The 25,044-nt window shown below is 40.2% G+C and overlaps 1 long non-coding RNA gene across 1 annotated transcript in view; it reads left to right on the forward strand.

The window, feature by feature from the left end:
- The first annotated feature begins 4,544 nt into the window (after positions 1 to 4,544).
- Positions 4,545 to 25,044, forward strand: part of LOC110358181 (uncharacterized) — a 29,062-nt gene continuing 8,562 nt past the window's right edge. Inside the window, exon 1 of the long non-coding RNA XR_010473827.1 lies at positions 4,545 to 23,244. This is a non-coding gene — a long non-coding RNA (uncharacterized LOC110358181). The remainder of the gene's footprint in view (positions 23,245 to 25,044) is intronic.

Genomic DNA, 25,044 nt, shown 5'->3' on the forward strand with positions numbered 1-25,044 from the left:
ACTGATGAAACTCAGGGGCAGGATCCTTTCAGCTTAAACCCCTCATGTTTCAGAATTTCTTCTATTTTGATACAGGGAAAGGAAAAGAAATTTGATCTCTGGAGTGCAGCCTCATTAAAAGAAGGTGGGTAACCGGCTGGCTATGCAACCAGCTCATCTTGGCTCCTGCATTTGTAACCAAAACACCTCAACTTTCCGGATGTCTCTAAATAGATTGCTTTCAGTGAGAGCAGTACACAGACATTATAAAACCTGCAATTACTTTTACTGTATGTCCATAAAATATAGATCTGTTAAAGTCTGGGTGCAGAATACACCGGCATCCTACACTTCCGACCAGCACAGATGAGAGTCTATTATGGATGATGAAAACAAGGTACTAGAAAATCCATTAGAGCTATTTGTTGCCACTTGGAATGATAGTCCCTGTAACCACATTAAATCAAAGCATCTCTGGGACTTCATTACAAATTTCTTATATCAATACTGTACACTGATGTAAATAATAGCGTAACAAAATCAAGGAGGAGAAATTACATTGCATTGTATGATTTAGGGATTTGTGATCGATTATTTAGCATTTATATCAGAGAAGCACTTAATGTTTTCCATTGAGGAGGGAGGGTGTAGTGCTAGGTACCGTGTACACATTGAGTGAAAGAAAATCACTGTTCCAGAGTGCTTCGACCATCCAAATTGCATTAAGGACATATGAGTGTAAAATGAGAGAGTAAAAGCGATTAAACTCCTCTCTAGATACCGTCACCCTGGGATTGAAACTATACTCATATCCAGCAAGAGAGTGGAAAGAAGCGTCTGCTTTTGAACTCTAGGAAACAGCAAAAAAAGAGGCCAACAGAAACCTGCGGTCACTGTGTGTAACGCGGCACACAGCTCTTTCCCCTTACTCTTCAAAGCCCCCCCTTTTCTCACATGCCATCTACAAACAGAAACAAGACTGGCTGGTATCTCTTCTGGAAATAACGAGGCTGGCCAAGAGTGGCTCACGAAGAGAAGCAAGAACAGCCTGTTTTTGTGGTAATGAATGGAACAAGATTGTCGTCGTGGTTTAGACAAGGGTCTGGAGGGAAAACTAGCCTTGTTCTTCCTGATCCGTCAGGAGGTTTGTATTTGAGTTTGCAGGCTGTATGAGCTCAAAACATAAAAAGGAGATATGAATCAAACATGCCAGTAAAGTTCAGTGAAAGTAATATGAACCCAAAACAATGATTTTTTTTCCCCCACAGCTCTGTTTGCAGTATGCAATTATCATGAGCTGGTTGGCAGTCCTGCAATAATTAGGCACAACAGCATGAGTTAGGAATGTATCATCAATCTTAGCTTACAATTTCATTGCTTTTGTTGGTTTATGCTAACCTCATCATACTTAAATAGTGGTATGCATCTTTTGGAAAAATGCTCAAGATTAAAAAGCCCACCTGAAAATAAACTATAGTGGATCTCTCCATTTCTAGGTTAAATAGGTAATTTGCATTTTAGAAATCTAAGATTCATACAACACTTGTTGACATAGATGAGCAGTTATATCTGTGTTATAAGTCATTGATTTCAAAACAATTTTAAACAATAAATCTGAACCCCAAACTTATAAAATGTTACATTTGCAGGGAGTGTCTGTGTGGGTGCAGTTCAGATAATGAGGGCAGAGACTGTAAGTACCTAAAGAATGTTAAAATCCAGGTTTCACTCAAGGTGGCTTTGCAAATCTCAGCCTGTTTATTCAAAGTATTCACCTCCACATGTTTGTCCCTGTGAAACAGATGTGTCAGGGAAACAGGTTCCAGTCCTGAAGGCTGCTATTGCTATAATGAAGACAGATTTTCAAGAGTTTTCATTCAGGATGCATGTGGTGGAGAATGGAGTGACACTCTGGTCTTCTGTGGACCTTGAATGGCAGAGCACAGTTTGTCTCTGTCTCCCTTAGAGCAAAAGCCCTGGAGCCCTTCCCCAGGCTCTGGGCAGCTGGATTTGATGCATCCCAGCACTCCTCCCTGGGCAGGACCCAAGTCTTAGTAAAAGCAGCAACGCTTGTTCCTGACCCTGATCCACAGTCGTGCTGTCAGCCACGTGAGCTGGTTGGCCCCAAGACAACCTGCAGCAGCTGATCCTCTACTCTTCTTTGGGGCTGAAAGTCTGGATTTGTTGTACCATCTTCATCCTTTAAAAGGAGGAGCCTCATAACAAACAAAAAGAAGGAGCCTCCTAACAAACAAAAAGAAGGAGCCTCCTAACAAACAGAGGCTTAGGGGCAGTTGCTCTTCCTTTTTTGATCCTTAATCAGTCCAGTCATGGAGAAGAGCTAAATAGAGTCTGTGCACATTGCTGGCATATATGTGGAAAGTGGGGAACCCTACAAGTACGTGTTAGAGCAGTATTGCCCCTTTTTCTCTTCCGCTTCACCATGGAGTTGTACAGGAATTGTGGATTTATCAATTATTTACCAGAAAGCTACAGATTAGATAAACACACAGCCTCCTTGGTCCCACTAGCCTGTGACTAGGGGCTCTCTGAACTGCTTGTCTGCACGCCATGTAACAGAGATGAAAGGCAGGAAAGCTTCCTATCCTCGCACTGTTGGTGTGATACAACCGATGTCCGTGTCTGTAGTGTCCCTGAGAAGAAAACTTTTGAGGTTTAGCTGAAACTCCTGAGAACATCCTTGAACATGACTTCTGAACACATCAAAGTTACAGCTTTTACATGTATACATGTTCCCGTATACATATGTATGTATATATAAAAATAATTTTTAAAAAAAGTCCCCTTCAACTTTCATTCCTGGAAAGGAGAATATTTTCATTAGGTTTAACAGGAAAGTAGAATCAAGTCCCAGTTCAGGAAAGCACTTCAATCTGAGCTTCGAGGAGGTGACTTGTCCCAGAGACTTCAATTAGGAATGTCAGCAAAAGCTTTGCTGACTAAGAACTTCCATAGCTCAGCTAGTGTGGAGGGCAGCATCCAAGCTGGATGCGATAGGATGTTGACCTCTCTTGAGAACCCCATACAGCAGCCAACCATCTGCAAAACATGCAGAGTAATCATAATAATTCACTTGGCAGCCTCTTTCAGAGAGGAAAGGGAAAAGAAAGAGTAGAAAAATAAAAAGAAATTAATCTTAGATAGTGTTAAAATACTCCCGTGATTATTGCCTTCTCATTTTTTTTTAGTTTGGGGCTATATATTAGAACATTTCTACTCTTAACACCAAATGTTGTAACAAGGTCCTCAGGGCTAATGAGTGGTAAGAGGGGAAAAAGAAAACCTGTTGTGCTAGTTTGGTTTTCTACCCCATCAACAAAGGTAAATCTCAGTCCTTAAGAGGAAGCATGTTTTAGGGGTAGTTAGCATTATTTACTCGTTGCCACAAATAGCTTTCATATCTCATTGTAGGGATAGCCAACCTCCCTGACTCCATGAGCAACATACCAAAATCTTCATATGCCCGACAACCTGTTGTCCCAGAATTTATATGAATCCTCTAACTGGGGAAGGTAAAAATATTAGCGTAAGGTCATGTCTGTCTTCTTTCCAGTTAGCTTTACTAAAGGTTTTTGGTTGGTTTCTATGGAGAAAAAGGAAGGGAAAGCAGGTTCTCTTTTTTTTTTTTTTTCTCTTTCCTTTCTTAAGCACTGATAATGTGTTTTGCACAGATACTTCTATACCTGATGCACTGAACTCTTCCACTCCTCTGGAAGCATTTGGTAATGGTAGTCATAGTTTTGCTGAATGGTTGCCTCTGGTTAGTGACTTCTGAGTAACAAGCAGCATGATCAGGCCAGAATTGTTTTACGTGGAAGATCTGTTTACACAGGAGAGGTCGGAAGGTGGTGGTGGAGTCCACATACACTGCTGAGCCTGTGTGAGTCCACAAAGCTGACTTTAAAGTAAAGGCATGCTTTAGCAGTTTCAGTTCTGAAATATATGGCATCTACAAATGCAGGAAGGGAAAATAAAATTACAATATTTTTCACATACCACCCCTTAAACACTTTGTGAGCCCCCTAGTGGTACTCAATGCCTGGAAGCCTCTAGGAGCCAGCTGCAGCCAGGTAGCCCTTTTGTCCATCGTGTCAGTACCAAGACTGTTCTTCAGGGTTCAGCGTGCACACCTCCTTGTTTCACATTACTATTAAAATCACAGAGATGAGAAGCTTATTTATGCCTACCCGTGATAAAACATCTTTCAGAAGGTAAGGAGGAACTTGCTGAAACATCTTTCCCTCTTTAGTCCTCCCTGTGCAAGTTTAGTTCATCTGCCAGAAGTGCCTGCTCCTCGGTGGGTGTCCTGGAGCTTTCCAGCTCCCACCTCGCAGCAGCCATCACATTCCTGTGGCATCATTCCAACCTGTAGGTGCACATGCTGTGCTTCTGCAGAGGTGACATTATAACGAGCCTCTGCTTTGCCATCTCTGTGGGGTGGAAGCCGTGCCTGCCTGCCTGGTGTATGGTGCTGCTGGTGGCCAGTTTGTTAGGCAGGGCCATGCGAGGGCTCTGGTCTGACAAAAGTCATAGAATCATAGAGTGTCCCAAGTTGGAAGGGACCCACAAGGATCACTGAGTCCAACTCCTGTCCCTGCAGTCCAACTCTTGTCCCTGCCAAGGTGTGTGGCTCCTATATCCCAGGCAGCTGTGGTGGACAACTAGGGCACCATCATGCCTACCATGACAGCTACAGGTCTGGTTTTTGGCATCCCATGCTGTCTGGGGTTTGCCAAAGCAGTGTGGTAAGTATACAGCGCTGCAAGCAAGAATTCACCAGAGGAGAATAATTTGGCTGGAAAAACCTAAACTCATTTCTAAAAGAGCTCAGCTATGGGATTTCTGTCCACTGAAAAGCATCACTCCGCTTTTATTCTAAATACAGTTCGGAGTGCTCCTTTATTTTTCAGAATTGACTCAGAAAGACTACAGGAGGTCACCAATTAGTGAAATAAACCTCTAATCCTCCGTGCAGTGCCTGCTATAGGACTGCTGTTTAACAGCCTTCTTGCTAATCAATTCTCTTCAGTCAGCTAAATGCCATAGATGCTATGTAAATAAATGCAAGTTTAAGAGTTTTTTCAGTGAGCAGCTACAGCTATGTTCCTTCTACTCCACCATAAAATCAGCATGCATGTTAACAGAGATCTACTCCACCTTGTACAAATGACTTTTCTTGTTCATTTAATTGCTACAGCTTGAGAAAAACAGAAGAGGGGAATAGCAATAAACTGCCTGTTCTTGAGCAACGTTTTAAAAATCTGATACCTCAATGGAAACCCAGGCATAGAACAAAGATAGATATTTTAGATTCCACAGTTCAGGTTGTTATTTTACTTCCACACTTTATAGCTTCTTTACTACAACCCAGTATCCTTTAACATAGAGATGAATGTATTATCTCAAAGAGAAGAAGACAACATCAGGATGATGAAATTACTTGCTCTGAATTAACCAGTGAAACTTGAAATAAAGCACAGGTCTTGTGTGCTTATGGCACTGAGCAGCCATTATAAACAAAGTAAATAAGATGATGATGTATCCTGCAGGTTTCACTGAGTTGTTCACATAACATTCTCTGTCTTCATGCTGATCTTGAATAAATAAAACATTTTGTTTGAATGTCTATCATTTAAGAATGATCCAAAGTCCCACTGTCTTGCCTGTGTAGGGAAATGTAACCTTTTCTCTTTTTCTTTTTTTTCTTTTTTTTTTTTCTTTTCAGTGTGGGTTTTGTTTATAATTTCTGATGACGTTATGTGATGCATATCATGGGTGACTTCAAACACTCATTTTTTTTACAGATAAATTACATTAATTATACAAATTCTTTCTGTATAATGGACACATTAATCTAGTAATGTCATATACATTAATAGTAACTAATTTCCACATATATTATCAATATTTTAGCATGTAGAACATGTGATAAGCTTTTCACTGATTAAAATAGTGAGACAGCTGAGGTAAACTATACTGACAAACCATATGCATCTGAAGTAGAACTGTTGAAACCTAAGAATTTCATGAAGTAGAAACAAACATACCACGTTTTTTACTCTCCAAATGATACCAATTTAGGGGCCGCTGCTCATTTCCTCCTATGCACACATACACAGAAAATTTTCAGCATTTTATTAAGTATAGAGAATTTAACCTATTGACATACCGCACATGCAAAGCAATCCTGAAATCTTTCCCAGGCAGTAAAATGATTTCAGAATATGTTTATAACAGGCAAGATTGCTTAAAGAGGAATCTTTCTGAATCCAGTAACAGAAAAAGGTGGTAGCTGTCCCTGCAAATTCAGCCTGGTGCGAACTGAGGGACAGAAGACCGATTATGCAAAAAAATATAATTGAACAGAACTCAGTGAATCCTGGTGAAATTCCATGACAGCAAAATATAACAATTTACTTGGAGAATATTAAGAAATTTGTTTTGTTTTGTTTTTAAAGTTCATTTCAATTTTATTTTTAGTATGAGAATCTCAGAAATTTGAGCTTGGGTTTTCGTAACTTATCAACATGCTATTCATTTAGAAAAACATTGGGGTTTTTTCCCTACCTTGCATTGGACTGAAAAAATACATTATTAATACAAACCAGCTTTATAATATGTAGCATAATTTCCTGCCAACAGTGTCTACTGTTACTAGGGCTAGTGGTTTGTCACAATAAATCATACAAGTTGTCATGGGGAAAGTGCAAGGCAAGCATCATGAGTGCATGGTAAATAACATGGATCGTTTTATCTGAATACAGAACAATTTTGTTAACTATTTATCTTTAATTCAGTGGCAGCAATAGCACAGGACTATTATTGCTCCCTCTCAGTTTCTGCTGCCCTGCCTGTGCAGAGGGAATGGAGCATGTAGTCTGATGGGGTTGTGGGCTCCTGCCTGTCGTCCATAGACTCCTGAGCTCACAGATGACTTCTGTGGGGGCTGCCAGGAGGCGAGCCAGGTGGGCAAGCCCGTGCTCAGTGGAGTGGAGCTCATCCCACCCGCCTTCAGCCCTCTGCTGGAAAACTGTAGGGATCTTTGATGAGACAAGCTGAAAATCATTGCTATGATAGATTTTTCACAAAGGCTGCCCTGTCCCTGTAGAAAGTAATGTCTCTGGTCTCTCTCTCTCTCTCTGATCACAGCTGAGATGTAGGCATCCTCAGTCACTCACCCACAGAAGTCCATCTCCTTCCACTGATTAGAGGATCAGCCCTGGTGGATGAACTTCCAGGAGATAAAATTTGCCTCTGTGAATATTGGCTCCTGTTAAGCTCAACTCTATCCAAACCAGAGGCATCACAGAACCATCAGGGATGCCTTTACATTAAAAGCAGTTCTGTCAAGCCACCGCCCACCTTCCACTGACAAGGCAGGTCCTACTCCCTCTCTCCTGCCCCCTTTCCCCAGCTGCAGGTGCCCTCCTCCCTCCTCACATTGGCTGTGGCAGTTGTGTGGCCTCAGGGTGAGTCGGCTCAGTTGACAGGTTGACATATCTAGCAGTAAACTGTTCTTTAACTTGCATATTTATTTATGTACAGGGTTAGATTTCCACTGGGTCAATTCTCTGAATTGATTTCCCTCAGGGTTATCTGATTGCTAGAGTCATCCCAAGGGGAATGGGTTGGGAGACTGTGGCTTGGGGGAGGAGGGAAGATGAGGAGGGGGACCTCCTCCCTCTTTCTTGGCAGGACTCCGTGAGATCTGAAGTCATAACTAGAAGATGAAGCTCGATGGCAGGTTAAGCCATTGGGGCTGCCCTGCCTTCTTCCTGGCTACTGCTATTCACTCCTGCCGTGTCCTCATCCCAGCTCTGGGGCTCAGCTGCAGGGGCAGTGAGCCAGCTGCAGGAGCTGACTTTGCAGAAAGCCCAATGCTTCCCTGCAGTCTTTGTTTTCAGCTGCATTGGCAGAACTGCATTTCCCTACTTGCTGCATATACAGGCAAGAGCCCACCCACCCTGTTGGCAGGGAGCAAGCAGGGTAGGAACATGGGACCCTGGCAGATGGATAGGATGCAGATTGGCTTGAGCTACTTTGGAAGTGCCTCTGTGATATCCAGAGGAAACCATGAGCTCTAGCTGTGAGACTGCATCCTTGAGAGTCCCCCTGGAAGCTTTCACTGTGTCTCTCTTCCCATATCATTCTCCTCTTAGGAAACAAAAGTCATCTTATGGCAAGAGCTGTGAATTGATTTTTAAATACATGAAGCCAGCTGAAAACAAAATGTATGTGACAGCTATCACTAAACTGCAGCTTTAACAGTGATGGCAGCCTAGATGTCGAAACAGTGCTGAAAAAGTCAGATGCACTGCTGCGGCAGCTGTCAAAACCTGACATGATGGCAGGTATCCTTCCTCTGTGTACACACATGCATCCCAGAAGCCAGAACTGTCTTTCTGCATCTGGCTTATAAAAGCTTACTTCTTATGCTACAGATATCAGTTCAGTTTTGTTTTCTTCTGTATGATGAACAAATGTGATCATTCTGTTTTGGTAAGCCACAGCTGTGAGATACCTCTGACAGGGAATCTGCAAAACCAAATTCCCCGGCCTGATGAATATTCTCAAAACTAAGCAAATTCAGACTTCTGTACACGGAAGATTGCACAGGCTTTCACAAGATGTAAGGGACTGTCAAAAGAGAACAGCAAATTCAGTTAAAAACAAAAATCACCTATGAGAACAGCTGTAACAGTAACTAAAAGTACCTAAAAAGAACAGAGGGCAACTATGTCTTCCTGAGATACAAAGCATTAGCTGTTACAGGCCTGTTTTATCACTGTATTATACCGGTTTTATGCTGGTGTAAAAACAGAATGATAGAGCTGTGCTGAATATCACTAAGTATGCATCCCTTTGGTTCTGTAATACACTCTCACAGGCATTAAAACAGCTAATAATTGAGCAAATAAAAGAAAAACCTACTAAAAATGAAATGGTAAAAATGTCATGTGCACAGAAAGACAATCATTATGCTCTTTGATCAATGCAGTTTTACTGTAATGATCCAGCCTGAGGAACAACAGAAATTTATTGAAAATCTAATTTTTAGTAAGAAAAAGACCTCTTGCAAAGTAGCATTAAAATGTCTTTGATAAGTAACTAAACCAGGCTGAAAGTTTCTTAAATACCCTGAAGTTACTTGATCACCTTACCATGTTATTTAATGCTTGCAGCTCTTCAAACCTTGATCTGTTTTTAATGAGTTTGTTGTACAGTACTTTATTGGTTTAGGACACCCTTAGATTCACAGTAACTTACTCACAGAATAACATTCCGTTTAAGAGAAACAAATGTGTGACCCTCTCTGTAACAGAAGCACATTCTAAGTGGACATTAAGCCACATGTTGAAAAATGTATATGCTCCTCAAGGCATATGTTTCATGTTGTGAGAATTCATATTTCTTTAAAATTACACATGAGGCTCTCTCAAGTGCAAAAGGTGTTAGGAAGCACACTTGGAAATACTGTGAAGTTCTGGAAATGCCAAGAAATCCAATTTCTAAACATGTTTATTTGAACAAAATATGTCAATATGCAGAGTGATTGCTGGGCAAGAGCAATGCAGGAAAAGAACTTGCAAAAAGGGGGCCAGCATGGCTGGGATTAGCATATTGTGAGAAAAGTACACCTTGCATGGTAGCAGGACATTCAAATAATGCAGTAACAAATGGCTCCATTTAATTACATTTATGATCGGTTACTTTTAGCTATTTAAAATATCACAAATGTATTGCTTATGTGATTGTTTCAAATAAATACTTGGTTGCATTCAGTCAGTAATAATCAGCAGCAATGTTACTTTTACAGTAAATGTACATGAAGTTTATGAGTAACTACACAGTGGGACACAAAGTTATCTATTTGGCATTTCCAAGTTTTATGAGTTTCCTCCAGAAGAAACTTCTGAGAAGCCTGTTTACCCATGTAGATATCTATATACACTCATTTACTGTAAGTGAAAGCAGGTTTGTGTCATCTGTTACATTTATTTTGATTGACTATAGATTGTTCGCCCTTTGATTGCTGCTAATGTTCTGTTGAGCCATTTGTTTTCCTGCAGAGTTAATGGTACTAAAGGAAAAGGTATTGCCTTCTTTTTAGGCTAAATTAATTTTTAAAGTGTTTTTATTTAAAGGGGAAAAAACCCCAGACAAACTGATTGCCCGTTCTCTCACCTGTGTACTTTAGGAATGTGCACAAACACCTGGAAAATGAGGCTTATTACAGATTCAGGGAGAATAATTTTGTGAGGTGCCCTCCATTAAATTATTGGCAACAGATCACTTGTCCCTCAGGACACACAACACTTGCATTTCTACTTGGAAAATCTAGAAGGAAGCTGGTCTAAATTTATCTACTATTTATCCTGAAAAGTTTTAATAAAGGCTTAATTATGAAGGGGTTTCCAAGTAATGAATTGTGGCTGGTGAAGGTATCCCAGCACAGGGAAAATAATTGTTCTGCTGCATATTTCAGAATCTTGGAGATTAGGAATGTGGCCGGTGGAATTTATGAAAAGAAGTGTAAATAAATACATCAAGATGTGATCATTCAGATATTGTTTCTCATAATTGCTCTTTCTCCTCCTTTTGCCTTATTCTCCGCAGTTGCACAAACCTGACTAAGTTTTGCAAAAGTGGGGTGGGCTGATAGCTGGCACAGGGACCCAGGGGCTGGCTGCTGGCTCACCCAAAATCAGGACGGGCTGGTCCCACTGCGATGCACTCAAAGGGTTCCAGCCTTCCTTAAGAACCCTTCAAATATACCTTCTCAAGAGAAAGAAAAAAGATGAAGGCTTGGGGTTTTCGTTGTCAGTGTTAACCAAAGAAAGATACTGTACCTGCTGCAGGTGAGGGCTTTGCCACCTTGCAGACCTGCTCTGGCGGTGATCGTCCTTCCTTTGCTTTCTGTAGAGGACCTTGTTGATAATAGACTTTTCTCCACCTGAAAAATTGAAGCAGTTTTGCTATTTGTCTTTCCCACTGGAGTTTTTCAATGGCAGGTGTGCTACAGCAGCCTGGGAGAGCTTGAAGAGTCCACTGTTCTCACACCAGAGAGACAGAGGAAGGTGCGTGGGCTTGAAAAGCCTTTCAAGAGACTCTTGAACTTGAACTTGGTTGCCTTTGTGCCTGTTTTGAGTGAAAGCGAAGAGCTGATCAGTCCTAATGAAAATGACATTGCAGCAAAGAGAACTTAAATCCTAAGCATGTTTTGCTTCAAGACAATGCAGACTTCCCCATTTGGTCACTGGTCTGTCTTTCTATTTCAGTGCTACTGTAGGAATGTAAATTAAGACTAACAAGGAAAAATATGGCTGCTCTTCCTAAGTAGATGCTTAGTTATGGCCATCAGGGGTAAATTTTAATTATGATTGAGGGAATTGAATACTAACGTTTTTTTCTTTTGTTTCAGACTGTAATTATCTTGTTTTATACCTTTATGGTCAGTGCTTGTTTTCACAGATAGATTTTGTGCAGTTCCTTATACCACATTTAAAAATAATCTGAAATGACTAGCACCATGATTAAGACTGAAACTGGGAACAGCTCTTCCTAATAACTGGAGATATGATGAGCAATTGTAATTTATTTTGGCTTTTTATGTCTCCATGAGTTTTACAAAAAGCAAACAAACAAAACAGGTCAACAATCCTGTACTTCTGTTTTGCCAAACTTGTGCCATCCACTCCTGGACTCTGTGAGCTGTGTCCACCCTATGGGAAAACTGTGGGCTGAGCACATCTGTCTATCAGGTGTTGCTGCATCCCTCCAGAGCACAACATGGACATGAACTGCACTGCATCTCATCCACCTTGCCACTCCTCCCTCTGTGCCACATCCTCAAGCAGTGTCCAGACACAAGAAAAACACCTACACGTATATGGGAATAAAGTGATGCCTTTCCTTCAAGTGGGGCCAAGTTCTTTCTTTTATTCCTCTTTTCCTCACATAAGGAGAAAAGCTTGCAAGGTAAATGAATGCAGCTTTTAAAACAAGCCATTTAAAGCAAGGCTGAGAGGTGCAAACAAGCTGAACTGACTTCCACAGAAACAAAAGGGAAGAGAGATCTGTCCAAGGGGAAAAGCAGCCCTGTGTTTCTGCTCAGCAGCTCACAAGGATGTGATGACTGAGCTGGCAAAATCAGAGGACCCAGTGGATGGGAACCCGCACTGCTAAGCGTGTTGTGGGGCTACAAGAAGGCATCACAGAGATGCTTCATCCCAAATCCTCCTCCCAAAGCATGTCTGCTGAGAAAGGGTCCATTGGAACCTGTCTCATTGCAAGATACTGTGGAAGTACTTTAAGCAATTAAAAAATTTTGTCAGTTTTTTTCAAGGCTAAGCATTTGGATTTGGGGGGAGTTGCAAGCTTGCTTTTTTAGATGTAATTGTGTAAAAAACAGATGTTTCACATTTCAACCAGTTATTGTGAACCTTGAGGTCTTGTGCTGCACTCAGACACATCTTAATGCTTAGAGGTTTGGGACCATCTGGTAGACCATCCATACGCTGTCACACTGTCCTTTCAGTAATTACTCAGACATAAAAAAACCCCTCACTTTCATGATTTTTCTTTTAATTTAGTTGACATTAGTACTAGCATACAAATAAAACTCATAAATTTATTAGATATATGAATGTATCAGTAATACCAGTGTTGAATGACTAAGTAAGATAAGAATGTTTTTTTTCTCCTCCCCTGCATTTCCATGGAATAAGAAACTGGTAATATGCCTGAAAACCCTCTTTTAAAATGTTGTTTCACAATCACTGACTAGAAAGATGAGAACATTTCCTGAAATGTTGTGGTTTGAATAAAGTCACAGTAAAGATCAAATGGAAAAGTTGCACTGTGTACCAGGTGAGATATATGAGTCTTTCAACCACTAAATTTGCTCTTTTGTCATTTTGAATATTTACTGGCAAAATAACAAAATTAAGATATCTCTACTTATTTTTTTATGCACATATCTGTATTTATATACGTAGACATATATAGTAAGTACCAAGATTTTGTTTTTTTCCCATGCAACTGCAAAAACGAAGTTACTTCAGAAAATTAAGCAGTAGTAAAATGTTGTTCTTGAAAGACAAGAAAGCATGAATAAATATTAGATTTAGAACAACAAAAGTTCACCTGGAAAATCGTGCCACTACGGCAAGTGCTAACTATTGTTCCTTACTGAAGTGTGGCTGGATAGTCACCTACAGCTATGGCACTGTGGTAGATGTCTTTGAATACTATTGATGTCTGCATGCTAATGGCTGTGTGCTTTTCTTAAAATTGTTAACTGAAATATATAGGAAAGTAAATTCAATAAAACAAAATGAATAACAAGAGTGCCAGTCCAAATAGTGCATTGAAAGCCATAGAACTACAATGTGTTGTCTGGCTTATAGTGTATCTGAAGTTCATCTGAAAGTTGGAAGGGGCTGCAGGAAGTCATCTAATACACCTAAGAGATAACAATGCAAATCAGTTTTCGTGGCAGTTAAGGTATGTGTGGTGAAAACAGAGGTAGATGCATGTTCAGATTAATGAGTTACACTAGGTATGATAGGTGCTGAAATACCAAGAATTGATTGCCAAATTTGTTGCTATTCACATTCTGGGCAAATGTTTGGGAATATGAGAAAAGTCATTAACATCCGTTCTCTAAACGCATACCAGTGTAATGATTAGCAAAACATCTGAAAACATACTATGCAGCTCTCTGCAGAACTGGCTGCTGACATGACCCAATAATTTTGTCTCACATTTTGTCTTAACATTTTGTCCTATTTTGTCTTTTGCCTCCTGGTCTCCTAGCATGACATTTTTTGTCCTAACCTGTGATGTTGGAGACTAAAATGAAATATATGACGAAGCCTTCATTTCTCTGGGTTTGTAGGAATATTGACTTGCTGAGAGTTAATCACACATCACGTAGGCATTTTGAATGGTCATTTTAACCCTGCAGCACTGTGGCATGTACCAAAGAAAACTGCAAAGATCAATGTTATTCACAATGTTTGTTTATGGCAAAAACCTATGCTTATAATTTATCCTAGCTCACTTCTGAAATCTGGTGTTGTCATGTAAAGCCAAACAGAGATGTTGTTATGATGATGATTATTAGCGTTATTATTGACGTTGTTTATAAATGAAAGCCTGTTTAGGAGAACAGTTACATGAATGCTTTAGTCCTATGGAACAGAAAGGACTGCTGAGCTACCCCTGTTTGTTTAAATGTTATTCTAAATAGAGATGAACCTGAACATACGTTTAAGTGCTTCACTGAACTGAAGCCTACTAGAGATATGGAAAGTCTCATTTTCTTCATGGGATGAACCTTTGTTCATTCTAGCTAGACCATGCAGGCATAAATCATGCTGAACAGCCAAAGAAGTATCTCCCTACATAAATTCCTGGATTGCTTAAACTTAACACCTAATTACAGAGCTGGTGAACCTAGATACACCGAAGGCGGTTTGAAAGGCTGCCTGAAACATCATGGGTTGAGACGCCTTTGTTGGGAGCATTGTGCTGTGATGTGTAATGTGGGTAGATTCCTGTGGGATGTTGACAGTTTATGGGACATGCACGTAGGAGGAACTGGGTTATGAAGACCAGGATTTTAGGGGTTTTTTCTCCCTTTCATTGTACTGTTGTGGGCTTGGGGATTTTTGGGGGGTTTGGTTTTTTTTGTTCACTTTTTAAGGTAGGGGGAAGGAAGAGTTTCTGGCTTTGGAAAGATTTGGTGAATGCACGCATGCAGCATGTCATGAGTCACTTTTTTCTGAAGTTTTGATACTATACCAGTCCTTCTATCCCAAAAGGATGCTGGTCGATGGTCTTGAAAGCTCTAATGTTCCTTTTTTGCTCATGGCATTTATATGGAGTGATAATCACTTGATAAGCCATGGATTTATGTAATAAATTAATTAGCTCTGCAGTGTTTCGTCTACTCTCTGCCTGCCAGTCTGTCTCTACTGGGACTTGTTCAGTTTTTTTCCAAACAGTTACAAACAACTCTGAGTATTATCACTTCCTTTTAAATCATTTGTCGGGAAAATGTTTTCTCCTCTCCACACTAGAAGTGGATTTTCTTCTCGCCAAGAAAATTCTGACCCAAGGTGTGGGGCTGGCACTATTTGAATCTGCATCAGCAGTGGGTTCTCCACGTGTAAACATGCAGAGTTTAAATTTCACTGGCTTACAGCAGTGAAAGGATAGGGCCAAAAGCTTTGCCATTGGAAAAGGGCAAATCTTACCTTCATGAACATCTTCTGACTCTTGCATCTGGTATCAACAGGGCATGAGATATCACATTTGAAGGAGCAAAGCCATTAGTTATAGAAAAACTATTTTCATGCCACCCTTCCTCTTGTACTTTCTTTTTCCTCTGCTGACTGCTGGAATTGGCACATGATACCAGACCAGAATCTGTTTAGTCCAAAGATGGTGTCTATAACTTATTGAAAAATATTCCTTAAACTTAATGAATTTGCATATTCTAATTTTCTTTACAAGTGTTCAGTCCATTTTAATCCTGCTAGAACAAAGAGTTCCAGAGAGTAATTTTGCATTTATGCTGTGTGAAAAAAATGCACTCTTTTATGACTCCTTATCAGGTAATGTTTCTACTTCTTGCATAAGAGAAATGTTGAATAGGGACACAGGATATTTCATGTGTATTAGTCTCATCATATGGCAACCTCTAATATATTCCATATTCCTTCCTATTTTGTCTTTAAATGGGCCTAATCCTTTTTATCTTTTAATATTGAAAATTCTTCATTCCTCTACTTATTTTAATTTTTTTTTTAATCTGAAAGCCCTCTGTTATTTTATTATCTCCTATAAAACACTGACCAAAACTGAATGCAGTATCCCAGTTGGCAGTGTATTATTCATTTACCTACCACATTATGCTGTTTGTAATGTCTTTTCCACCCTGTTTCTTATGCCTCATGATACATCATTTGCCCTTTTTTTTCGTTTTGCACAGACAACATACACTACAGAAGCTTGCCTGCAGAGATGTTGTCAGGAGTGATCCAGACCTTTTTCAAAGTGTCACAGTTTGTAAGTCAATAAAGTGTCTGTGACTCACCGAACACTTCTGCTAGTGATTGCTGCTTTTTATTTATCAGTATGTACTGGGCTGCCATTCTCCTGGCCTTGTTAGAGTCCTCTCCATGTTTTTCCTCAACTTTGGCTAATACTTTATATAAAGATGTGTGTCTGTGTTCTGCAGATGCTCCCACATAAACATACAGGCCTGTCTTGGGTTCATTGCCATCAACAGCCCTGCTAGAAGACGTGGGACATCCCACCTCTGTTTCTGCCAGGCCATCTATGTTGTTTGTCCTTACTTTGCATTTCACGCCTCCATGCTGTGCCCCAGTTGTGAGCACAGAGCTGTTACCGGAGCTCATGCAGGCATATCTGAGCTGCCTTTGAACTTGTTAGCTCAGGTGAAGCTGGCAGCAATGGGTAGTGTGGGAGGCAGCAAGCCCTCCTGGTTTGCACGGCCTCCCTGAGGTAGCTGTGATGATCTCGGTGCTGATACACATACCCTTCTGCAGTTCGGGAACTACGCTAGCAAAAAATTACTTGCGTGAAGTGCCTCAGCTTTCAGCTGCACATCAGAGAGCAACTTGTTCATAGCCTTCGTAACTCAGCCACGAGGAGGGTTTCACCAGCACACCAGGCTGTCCTGTGTATTAAACTACCTTTCTGGAAAAAGAGAAGAAAGAAAAAAAAATAAAAGAAGGGGGGAAAAAAGGGCACTTTTTGACAGTTCTAGTGCATTGTATCTACTGAGATAACTCCACCAGTTTCAGTTTTTTATAGGTCTCCACCTAACAAAACTAAGCAGTTGCTTAGTATTAAGTGGGATTTTTCCTATGCTCAAATGCAAATGCGTACTCCTATGCTGTACTCAGAGGAAAAATGTCTGTTGAAGTACTTTGCTGAAGAAATAGGGTACTTCATGGGATCTAAGCCTTTACACTTGAATTTATAAAAAGCTCCTTTTGTAGCATGCAGAGCAGGTACATGTTCCATGGTCCTGTGCTATGAAGGCTGCTTACTGATAGCTGAAAATGTTGGTTGCACTATCTCTGTAAACTCAGACCAAAAGAACATTCAGATTAAGCATTAATTTGAGCAAGATTAAGAGGAAGGGAGAGAACATGTGCCCAGTTACTCACCAGAGGTACACACGTATGCACAAAGTAAATCCCCAACCTGTTATAGTAATGCACTTAGTTACTGGAAATGCAATATTAGCTTACTTTCATGAGCAAGGATGAAAGAACTTTTTTAACCTTTGTACAGCATTTTCCACCCACACAGACAAGTGACATCAGATGCTTCGTATAGGTAAAAAACAAGTCAGCATTTGGGAGACTCCCGAACAAGAGACAGAGATACCTCCCTACCATTAAGATTGTTCACTTAGCTAGCTACATGCTTAGGCTGGGTCACTTGAAACTTCTTGTTAGTTATTTCTGAATCCTAATTACTTCAATGCAGAAAGAGAACCCTTCAGCCCTGTGCACAAAGCACTGGACGAAAACACTTGCTAGAAGTTATTTTATGTTTGCATATGCAGTACAAAGTAAGGCTTTTGCATTGAAATTGGAGAATATCTTACCAATATGCTGCTGATAGAATTATTTGCGCTGAACAGGGATTTTCACAAGGTCAGTCATTAGCTGACCTTTGAGTAAGAGCATAAAGCCTTGGAACAGGAGTTTAAATGATCCTCACTGACACAGCCAGGTGAGACACAGGCTGGAAGTGTCTAACTCTGTGCAACTCCTGGGTGGATTTTGGACCACTTCGGTGTCACCTAAAAATACTGCAGGATTTCTGAAGTTCAAGGTATCTAATCTTTGCAGACCATCTCCACACTAATATTTCAAAACAGGTTGGGGCTTAGTTCCTGCGTGTCCCAGCATACGACAAGGAAGGATTTGGTTTTAATTGACATTTTTGACCTATGTGAACACACTTATTCCTCTTTCCTCCCTCCTTCTTACCCCTGCGCCCCCCCCCCCCAAAGTGTTTGAGAAATAAACTTTGAAGTCCTGGGAGAAGTAGCATGTCTTTGTGAAGGGAGAAGGCGGGGGTGGCGAAGGTGGCGGAAGGAGTTCAGTTTGTCAACATGACAGCCAGGAAACAAGTTATTTATAACGCTTGTGGTGGAGAGGGGGCCAGCCCACATGTTTTTAAAAAGAGTTTAACTAATCGCGTGGTGCAGCTATAATAATTCTGTTATTTGTAAATACATTTCACTTGCAGTCTTGGTGGACAGAGGGGGACTGAGAAGAGGGCCGTAACAGGTCTGGCTCAACACATCTACTTCAGGTTGCTGCCCCCATGCCGCTGCCCAGCTCCCTCTGGGCTTCAGCGATGCTCCTGAAAAGGACTTTGCTGTCCCTAGAGAAAGCACGAGAGGAGGCACACAGGAACCGACGCTTTCTCAGAATTCAAAAATCTCTTATTTAGAACACAGCTCTGATGATGCACAGCCTAAATTTTGAACGAGTTCTTAAACCACAGAATATCTCCTTTTCAGCTGTGTTTCATGACTTTATCAAAGAGGAAGTTAACTGTGAGAGGCATATGACCATGAGACTATACTTGGCTGGACTGGCATCAAAAGGAGTGAATTTTGGACATGCAAAGATTTTTAAAATCACTGTTTCAGTACAGTCACATTTAGATTTTATTTTTTTCTTCAGTGTAGGGCATATAGTGAGTTATTCTTGTGGACTGAACAATACTCTAAGTCCCATGATGTATGCATGACGCAGACTTGACACTGCTGCTACATTCCTTCAGTTCAACAGCCATGTGAAAGCTGCATTATCCTGAGCTAAAAAAGGTCAAAAAATAGCTTTATCTTGTGAAAGCCTGTAATTCAATACTTGACCATGCAAACTTAAATCACATGTGTGTGCATCAATATGTATGCATACATGTATGGATGCACATGAACACATGAACCGATATAGATACACACCAGTATTGTGTTAGTCAATATAGCTATATTTTAGTTCCATTTTCTTATAGAAAAAAAATAAACAAGTCATTTTTTCTTCCTTGAAGAACAGTTAAAGACCTAAACACATGGCATAGCAGATTAAATCTTGAGGAATATGCAAGCATGTGTACCTTATTTTTATACTTGGGAAAGTCAATAGAAAATAATATTTTAATGATTAAAAATATATTAAAATCTATACTGAGGTCTAGCTTGTTGAAGAAAAGTCAGGAAGAGAAGTCACAAGAGGTATTGCTGCAGCAACTTCCCTGACTTACATTAGTTTAGTGGTTAGAAGACTAAAATTACTTAAGGGCATGACCCACCCTTCTTGCTCCAAGAGTTCTCCTGCTGGGATCCTGCTGATCTCTGGCAGCGCAGTAGTTGTAGGTCCAGGGCGGGAAATGCTGAGTAGTGTGGGGTAAAATTTCTGGCTGAAATTCCAGCCCTATTGAGGTTGGCAGGTGTTTTACAACAGGCTGCAATGGAGATTTCTCTTTCTCCAGAAGAGAATCTAGGAACCAGAATTAATACCCAGATACAGAACTGTGGAAGTTTTATACTTTTTAGTATCAAGGACCTGCTCCTGGTCCAGAAGATCACAGGATGAACCAGGAAAGGAAATGACGGAATAGTATGCAGTGGCTATATTACTGATTTCCTTGTGTTCCAGAATGGTAGGACATTAGGATCAGTGGCAATTTAAGTGTATCTTGCTGGCAAGATTTACCAGAGCTTTCCTACACCTGAGATAGAAAGAATACATTTGACAACTTTTGCTCTCATTAGAACAAAAGAAAGCAAAGCAAACCAGAAGACATCCAAGAGAAAACTTGGAAAGCTACATTTTGAAAGCAAAAACTTCTAAAAGGAACAAACATTTGGAAAAGGTCTTTTAGAATACAAACGCTTATGTACCCTAAAATGCAGGACACACTGTGCTCTTCCAGTACTGCATAAAATGATGGAAATTACTGCACCCTTAGCATCATTGTGAGGTGTCTTAGTTCATAGGTAGCAGAACATGACACTGGTATGGCACTAACACAAGCACTTACTTAAAAGTTACAATTCATATCCAGTCTGTAAAGTCTCACAAATAGGAAAAGATTAAATGGAATTCTCATTAGATTAATGTGTATATGAAAATAGATATTCTAGCCAGCAACTCTGTTTCACTTCTCAGGCCAATTAGACAGAACAGAAATCTATTTAGGGATGCATGGACAGAGAAATTATATCTCCATTTTAGTAATAATAAGGGATTTCACAAACTTTGGTTTCTTTTTTATTGTATTTATTTATATTCCTGGATAGAGACAATGAATCAGCAAAAGCTGCCCTGGCCCTACAAAATATAAAGACCAGCTCTAGTAAATTGTGCTGGTGTCTGAGCTCATCATTCCTCATGGGACAGTTTATTAATCAGATCATAGTGTAGCTCTTCCCAGTGGATCACAAATAATGTTTTCTCTGGGAAGTGCAGGAGGTTTCTACATCTTAACACTCTCCCACATTTATATCAGTCTAATCTCCATGCTGTGTCCTTGTGTTAGCTAAAATAAGTGATAGCAAGCAACATCTTCTGGGTCTCCCAACTGTGATATTGGGCTGATATTTTCTTCAGGAATAAATCAGGCAATCAAATGCCAGCACTTCCCTCCAGTGCAGTGGCAATAACACATCTTTATACTCTCGATGTTGGATTGTAATTTCTTGGGATTTTACCTGTGTTTTGAACCATGATCAACAAATGATAAACTGCTATAATCTGCAGATACTATCAATCTAACATGTTAGAATACCTATGGATAATTATTTTAATTGATTGCAAACTATTTTACAGGACTTATTTTCTCTAAATTTATTTTTTCAGTGATACATAATGACCTTAAGCTGGGAAAAATGTTTAAACTGACAAGTGAACTAATTGAGACAAATGTCCTAAAACCATGGTCTCTTTTCTAGGAGAGGAAATGCTATAGTAAGACTGGCAGTGGGTTAAACTTCGGAAGATTTGCAGAACTTATTTATACTGAAAGCCCATGATATCTTTAACAGCATTAGTCAGTCCATTGCAAGCTAGTATGTTCTGATTCTCTGTACCTTTCATGGACTTTTAGTAGAACTGGATCAAAGATTCTAGTGAGAGCAGTTTCAGTATCAGTGATCCATACAAGAAGCTGTGTGCTAGCATTGATCAGGCTGTGATGCAAGTGTTGTGAAATTGGAATATTTGTTTCGAAAAGGTACAGAACCTGAAGCTGGAAAGTCCCAGCTACTTTTTTGGTTAAAAAACTATTTCTAGCACTAAAGCACTAACTTTTTTTTTTTTTTTCCTGTACAAAACATGGGCTTGACTTATTAACGGAAAATTATAATTAGCCTCAAATTCATATTTTCTCATTTAGATATTTGTAGGGCAGAGGTGGCATTTAATCAGGAAAGGAAGCGAAAAGAGATTTCATTCTCAACCTACCAAGCTGTAGTGTTGCCCGGCTGCCCTGCAGAAATCTCTCATGTCTCCCATGCACCAGGCAGCAGCAAATGAGCCCATTAAGTAGTTCTTCCTGCTCGGATGACCAGCTGGATAACAGTTAATCTTGACATTTTAAACAGAACCGACAATTTGACAATAATTTATATAGCTGTGGGAGAGTTCATTATGTCAGGGGACTGCATCTACAATGCACAATGGAAATGAATCTAGGAAGGATTTTAATAAAGAGGAGCTATGCTGTGTGAAGGGACAACATGGAGGATCAAATGGAGTGGGGGGCATGAAGACTGCCTTTGTACAAATATGAACATATGAAAAGAGATTGTGGATGGAATGGAATTTCACCAGAGAAGGGGACTCCCCATGTGCAGGCACTATGGACTAAGCTACTCTATCAGACTTGGATTTTGCCATCAGAACTGGATTTTGCCAAAGTGCAGCACAGTGTGAGGAAGTTTCAGGCTGAGCTGTTGTACAGAGAAGCAACTCAGGAGGCCAACTTAACTAAGAGTATTAGACACCTAGAAAGAGCACACATTATAGTTTTGGTGGGTTTTTGTGGTTTTGTTTGTTTGGGGTTTTTTTTGTTGGTTGGTTGGTTGTTTTGGTTTTGTTTGCCTTTGGGTTTTTTGTGTGTTGGTTTTTGTTGTTCTTGTTTTGTTTTGGGGTTTTTGTGGTTGACGGGGTATTTGTTTGTTGCTGTTTTGTTTGTTTTGTGTTTGGTTGGTTTTTGGTGTTTTGTTTTGTTTTGTTTTTTTTTCATTAAATGACTCCTAGAAGGTAAATTGTCTGTTCAAGATAATCTCTCAACATAGATTTCAACCGTGCTGTGCTGGCATCCTCAGAAAGTCCTTGCCTAGGTGTTGGTTGATTGTTACTATTAAAAAGGTGGGTACCCAGTGATGGGCTGCAGGACACAGGTTAAAGCTGTAACTCAAAACCATATAGCAATGTATATTAGGCTATTGAGCAAGCTATACAGTACCCTGGTGTTGCGTGACTGAGCCTAAGGAGAGATGTATGCAAACTAAACATGCAGGTAGAGTCCTTAGAAGGCAAAGAGCACATTAAACCACATCAAGGTATCTGTGAGCTACTTCTAAAAGGTTAAAAAACAGCTTGCTTAAAGAGAGGTGACAATGATAAGAGAGACAGATAATGTAATTGGATAAAAATAATTTTACTTCCAGAATGCTCTTTTGAACTGCTCACTATAACTTCACAGAAAGTTATTTGCAATTTCAGGCTGCATTTAGCAAAGTTGCAATTGAAACAAAAAAAAGGAGAGCAGATATAATCCCATATGTCTACTAAGTAAATAGTACTAGCTGGCAAGAGGAAAATATGACTGGGCCAGCAGTGTTACTAGCTTTTGATCTTTTGGAAAAACTTAAAATGAATAAAATCAGAGGGAGGGTGTGAAAGGTGTCTGACAGTGTGTTACTGAATGAGGGAGCGGGTGGGTTTTGGTAGCTTTTGTTTTTAAATTGTATTAATAAAATCGTTGCAAGCATGATTCACGTGGCATCAATCTCCTTCCTGAGCTAAAAGGAAGAAGGAGAGCCAGTCCCACCTGCAGCTTGTCGTCTCCCATTGCAGCTGTCAGGTTTGGTAGGACACAGGGTTGCAGTCCCATGCGAGACACTGAAGATGAGACTCTTGGAGGCATCACAACAGCCTGGATTCAAAACAGGAGGTAAGATTCAGCATCCCACTGTACCAGAGCTGTGCTTGCAACAGGCATCTCTTAAAGAGCATGGGCCTCCCCAAACTGAAATGGATCCCAGGTGATGGCAGGGACGTGCTCCTGGTGAGTGGCCCTTCAGGGCACCATTGAGACCTGCCATGGTCTCAATGGCAGAGACCTCTCTACCCCAGATGTTGTTCTCCCAAAGCAGGCAGATCAGATGGTCATGGTCCCCTGTGGCTCCTCAGAAACAATCTCCCCATTTCAGATCAGACAGGACTATGCTTTAATTAGATACAGTAGTATTGTTTGAAAAACCCTGCAACATATTGGCCATGGCTGATGTTAAGAGAAACTAGAGAATTAGGAGACAGGATCTCACATAAGGCTTTTTTTTATTGCTTCCTATGCAACCCAGTGCCTTCAGAAAGTAGCTGTGCTGTTTGTTTATTATTATTAGCTTTTTTTAGATTCACTGCATCCTACCTGAGAGTGCCCCCTTTTTCCATTTCTGGTTTGACACCATTATTTGTACAGAAGTACAATATACTGTAGAAATTATTATAAAGTAAATTATTACAGGATAAATTATTAACATTTCTTATATATTATTTTAATAAATAATAACCCATTGTTAAAAAAATATTAAAGTTGAATACTTTTGTAGCTGACTGTAGGGGTAGCAAGCAATTTTAGCAGCCATGAAATGTTTACATTTGTGATATCTATAGGAAAACTAAGGATTTTTTTAAATACAAAATAAGCAATACCTTGATTCAGATAGTTTTGAGGTGAAGATCTGCAGCAGTTCCAGCAACTGGTTGACACGGCATCTACCCACCACAGCAGATGAAACAATTTCTTTTTATAAACGTAAAAAAGCTATAGAGATGTATGATATTTGTTTGTTGTGCAATTAAATAGCTAATGTTGACGTTTCAATTATCATCATTAGCCTTCAACCTGAACACCCTACTGAGATGAATGGGATCAGCCTACAATCACACAGAGAGCCCTTGCCTTAGGGTGTCTGAAGAGTTGGGCATAATTGCACATGCTGGGCTCCTGTTCAGCTAATGTATGGAAGGTTGCTTCCATCACCACATAAGGCAGAGTCTGAAATATTATTAAAATGGTGGTTTAGTTTCCAGTACAATTCCATTTTTCCCCACTGCTAACAATTAAAAAAAAAATTCAGGTGCTGAGAGCTTTGATGACCAGTTGTATTCACCACATTTCTTCAGATGAGACCCATGTCCCCGTGTTGTCAATCTCTCCCCACTTTCACTAGAAACTTTCTCCTCCCTGCTCCTCCTGTACCACCTGTTCCCAAACCTTCCACGTCTTGTTTTACATCTGCAACACCAGAACTTGGTTGTACTTCAGAGCTCCATCTGAGGATCAGCTGCTGGCTCCGATACAGAACCTGGTACATCTGCTGAGTGGAGCAAGTCTGTGACAGACACGCAGCCAGGAACATGCATCTCCTGCAGGATGCTTATCTGGGTCCTGCAGAAGAGCCAGTGGGAAGGTGGCACATGCAAAGTGGAGCTGACAGATTTATAAAGAGGCACAGCTGACACCAGTAATGTAAATGTCCAGTTGGATTACCCAAAACATCTCAAAGGTTTCATCAGGAAAAGGCAAGAAACACTGGTTTCAAGAACAGAAAATTTAGAGCAGTTTTATCCTGTATGGTGAGATGATTCAGTCAGGAAAGCAGATGCAAAACTGCAGATTTTATAAGGTACATCACATTTATGCATCATATCTGAATCTACCAGTTGGCTCACACAGAGTTCAAGGTTT

The sequence above is a fragment of the Columba livia genome, chromosome 1, assembly GCF_036013475.1.
Source record: "Columba livia isolate bColLiv1 breed racing homer chromosome 1, bColLiv1.pat.W.v2, whole genome shotgun sequence".
NCBI lineage: Eukaryota > Metazoa > Chordata > Aves > Columbiformes > Columbidae > Columba > Columba livia.